This window comes from Equus asinus, chromosome 26 (assembly GCF_041296235.1).
Source record: "Equus asinus isolate D_3611 breed Donkey chromosome 26, EquAss-T2T_v2, whole genome shotgun sequence".
Classification (NCBI taxonomy): Eukaryota; Metazoa; Chordata; class Mammalia; order Perissodactyla; family Equidae; genus Equus; species Equus asinus.
The window spans coordinates 35902605-35907645 of record NC_091815.1 but is presented as its reverse complement, the minus strand read 5'-3'; positions in this window follow the sequence as shown (position 1 = coordinate 35907645).

The window sequence follows — 5041 nt, the reverse complement described above, 5'->3', positions numbered from 1 at the left end:
TTACATTACTCTTCAAACACAATTTTTATCTTGAACTGATCTATTTAAAAGTAAACGTGAAGTGTTCCCTTCTCCTCTGTCTTTTGGACAAGTTTGTTGTAAGATTGGTGCTATTTCTTCCTTAAACGTTTGGTAGAATTCACAGGTGGAGCAATCCGGGCCTGGAGTTTTCAGTAAAGGTTTCTGATTAGGAATTCAATGTCTTTACTTAGTATTGTACTGTCGAGATTTGTCATTTCGTTGTGTCAGTTTTGCATGTTGTGCTTTTCAAGGAATTTGTCCATTTCATCTAGATTGTTAAATATAGTGACATAAAATTATTTATAATATCCTTTTAATGAGTTTAGATCTGTGAGGATGTCCCTTTTTTATTCCTAAGGCTAGTGATTTCTGTTTTCTCTCTCTCTCTTTTTTTTTTTTTTTTGCTTAGTATTGCTAGAAGTTTATCAAATTTATTGGTACCTTAAAATAATCTTCTTTTTGACTTTGTTGATTTTCTCTTATTGATTGTTCCCTGTTTCATTTATTTCCACTTTTCTTTTTATCATTTTCTTATACCTCCTTTGGGTTTAATTTGATCTTTTTCTGGCTGCTTTTTTTTTCTTTAAAGATCGGCACCTGAGCTAACAACTGTTGCCAATGTTCTTCTTCTTCTTTTTTTCCTTGCTTTTTCTCCCCAAATCCCCCCAGTACATAGTTGTGTATTTTAGTTGTGGGTCCTTCTAGTTGTGGCATGTGGGACGCCGCCTCAGAGTCTCCTGATGAGTGGTGCCGTGTCCGCACCCAGGATCCAAACCAGGAAACCCTGGGCCGCTGAAGCTGAGCACTCGAACTTAACCACTCGGCCATGGGGCCGGCCCCTCTAGCTTCTCAAGGAAGGAAGTTTATTTCATTGAGTTCACACCTTTCTCCTCTAATAACAACACTTAGAGGTAAAAATTTCCTTTTAAGCACTGCCTTTAGTTGTAAGTCACAAAGTTTGTTTTATTTTTTTATTATTGAGTTAAAATTATTTTCTAATTTTCCTTGAGATTTATTCTTCAACCCATGGGTTATTTACAACTATTTTGTTTAATTTTCAAATACTGGGCATTTTCTATTTATATTTTTGTTGATATGTTGGTTTCAAATATTGTAAGTTGTGGTCATAGAATATAGTTAGTATCATTTAAAGCCTTTGACTTTTATTGAGATATTTTATCGCTTAGCACTTGAGAAGAATTATGTTTTGTATTATGCTGTTGTTTGGTGTAGTATTTCATAATGCCAGTTAGGCCATTTGAGTGATCGTGTTGTTAAAAATCTCCCTGTATTTTTACTGTTTTTTTGTTGTTGTTTTTACATCATTTGATGTTTTCCCACAGATCTTGGATTCTCTATTCTGATGATCTTCCCACTGTTTTTTCCTTTTGTTTCACTTTGCATGCTTTCTATTGATGTGAATCTAGGTCCACTGATGCTTGATTTTGAGTTCAATCTGCTCTTAAACACCTCTGATACTGTATTTTCATTTGTACCATTTCCATTTGATTATTTTGTAACTCCTATCGCTCTGCTGAAATTTCCCAGCTCTTCATACATGTTGTCTATCTATCTTTTCCGCTAAATTCTTTAATATATTTCATAGTAAAGTCCTTGTCTGACGACTCCAAAATCTGGGTGGTTCTCTGGGTCTCTGGTCTTTATGTGTTTCTATTCCTGAATGTGTACCAAATTTTCGTTCTTTGTGTGTGTTTTTTGACTTTTATTTTATACCAGACATTTTGTATAAGAGAAGAGTAAGAGAGACTCAGGTTAATATTTACCTTCTGCACAATGCTTTTACAGAACCCTGATAGCCTGTATTACTTTTCTTTAACCTTTTTTATTGTGAGGTATAACACATACATAAAATTACAGAAAACATAAATGAACACACCATGGTGTATCCACACTCTTCTTGATGGGCTCCCGGGCTTTTTCGAGTTTGGGGATATTGTGAATAAAGCTACTATGAATCTTCCTGAAGTCTTTTTGTTGAAATCTGTGTTTATTTCTCTAGGGTAAATGTTTAGAAGCTGGGGAGCTTTTTCAGAACATGTAGTTTCTTAATCTGTATTTTTAACTCCCTCTCCAGGTGATCCTGTTGGGCCACACTAAGATAGACACTATGGACACACTGCCACAGATGGCATGTGCAGATGGGGGAGGGAGGTGGGAAGGAGAGGGGACACAGTTGAACAACAGAGTGTCCCAAGATTGTAAAACATTTATAACCTAATTTCTTCTGTCTCAAAATAGTGAGGGGTGAAATGAGGGCCCATCTCTGGGGTAAACATTCTGGATGGATGAGGATATCCTGGATTTCCTGGAAGGTTATTCATTCAAAGGGCCCCAGAAAACTCACCCTGGAGAAGCTGACAGGGGAGTAAGGAAGTTTTCCTAAGGGGCTCTCCCAGGGAGGATGAAAAAGTGAGATTTAGCAAAAATTCCACTTTCTTCATGGCGGTGTAGCTCTAAACAATCACGAGGTGGAAACTGTGTTCTAAGTTGAGTTTTCATTCGCTCTCGGGACAAATAAAGGTAACACAAGTGGCGTCAACATCAAATCAAACCAGAGGTGTTCTACTTCTGCTGTCGTTTGATCCCCTAGATTTCTCCCCAGGGAGCCCAGTGTGAGACACCACAGCTCCCATAGCAATGGGTTGCCCTAGTGCAGGCAGCCTGGACTCCAGGAGCTGGGAGCTTTCTTCAGTATAAAGGGCAGGGTATACACATGATAGATTGATTTTTAAAAAATGATAATAACCCTTCTTTTTGTGAAACAACAAATGTGCAGAAAAGTGCATAAAACATAAATGTACAGAAACCCCATTCTTGTAAAACAGATACCTATGTGCCCTCACAAAGGTCAAGAAATAGAAACTTACCAGAACCCCGCAAGCCTACCAGCCAGCCATGTCGGCTTTTCAGATATTTCATAGATCAGACCTGCTCTCTCCCTTGAGCTGTGATCACCCTCTTGGCTTTTATGTAATGCCTTCCTTGTTTTTAAAAAATACATTTGGCACCTAAATATGCATACCTAAGATGTATTGTTAATTTTGCCTTTTGAGAAACTTCATGTAAATGGAATATGACATGTCTATTCTGATGTATGTAAATTTTTTCATTTATCATGATGACCTTAAGATTCATCCACATTGTGTAGCAAATTCAATCATTTTTATTGCTGTATAGTAGTTTATTTTAGGAATATTCTACAATTGCTTGTGCTACTTTTGATGGACATTTGATTTCTTTCCAGTTTGGGCTATTTTGAAATATATAAATATTTTACCATCTTGGGCACACTCTCTTCAACCGTGTTTTTTTCTCACATATTATGTATCCTAGTGTTCCATAAGCACCCATTTTTTCTAGGGCGTGTATCTAGGAGTGGATTTTTTGAGTCATAGAGTGATTTTAAAAAGACTTTAAAATAGAAACTATAAACATATGCAATAATAGAAAACTTCAAAAATTTAAAACATTTTGTTGATCTCTCATTGATTGTCTTTCTTTTCTTTGTTCCCCAGGAATGCTCTAATCTAATGTCATGTGTCGTATCATTCCCCCTTAAATACTTTAATATGTATCAGTAACAGATAAGAATTTAAAAAGACTATAGCCACCATACCATTGTACCCAACAAAATGAACAGTAATCCTTTAGTATATCAGTGTTCTCCAGAGAAACAGAACCAATAGGGTGTTGGCTCATGTGATTATGGAGACTGAGGATTTGGAAGTGAAAAGGGTGGAAAAGACTTCTTTGTGATTAAGTAGTAATTCTGTTAACTGTTCTGAGAACCTGTCCTTTCAGAAGAACAGAATATTGACAGGTTACCAAGACAAGAGTAGCTCCAGAAGGCCCTGACCAAGATGCTGGGGTCAACACCCTTTCTGTCAAGATTTATTTTGCTAACTGGACTTCTATTCACATTACCCTCCCAATGGCTGCCTCACCAGTCCCATAGGAAGAAGACTATTAGTTCCTGAGTGTGGACTGTAAAAATATGTCTGTGTTTCCAAGATCTAATATTAGTTCTTATTCTGTTCTCTTGTAAAGAGAGCGTTTATTCAATTGCTAATGATCAGAGGAGTCTGCACATCACAAATACCAGGGATCTTTGTGAATAAATAGAGATTCTGGAGTTCTGCACCAGACGTTATTAATCAGACGCCTTGAGGCTGCAATGACCAAAGCCAGATTTAAAAAAAAATATCTCTCCAGGTGGTTCTGATGGGACAAGTTTAGTTGTAGATCAAGATTTGGGAAACAGTTACCTGATGTTCTTAGGAGCTGGGAGAGGCATGAGATGGGAATGTGAGGAAAAAACCCAGTTGAACAATCCAGGTGTCCCAAGATTGTGAAACACTTACACAGACTTTTGCTTATCTAGTAGCAGTGGGAACTGTTGGGGGGGAATAGATACAGGAGAGATCTCCAGACCCTCCGGTCTCTGGAACATACATCCTAGAATGAAGGGGAATTTCTGGATTTAAAAAGCAAAGTTCCTTGTTCAGATGCACTTAGACATTCCCTCTGCGTGAGCTCACGGAAAATAACCAAGCTCCTAGGGGTTCTCTCCCAGTGAGGTCATAGAACTGAGGGTGAAGCAGGACTTCCATTTCCCTGCTATGTGCTGTCCCAGTCACAAGGTGGAGCCTGATTTCCAATGAGTTTGTTTTCATCAGCACTTGAGACCAATAGAAGGACCCCAAAGCTGGTCATGCCAGGCTTGCTTACTGATGCCGCCTTTTGACTCTTTCAGCTTTCCCTGTCCTCATAAGTCCAGATTTAGAGAACTGCAGTGTCTATATGAATGGGTTGCCCTACTTCAAGCAGCCTGAATCCAGAAGCTATGAAGCTTTCCTGGTATAAAGGAAAAGGCACCTGAATTTGATTGATAGTTTTTTTAACTTTTAAAATGTGGAATATAACAGACCTAAGGGGGAAAAAAAGAATAGAAGATAAACATGAATATCAATACGTTTTTATTAAAGAAATACCTATGGAC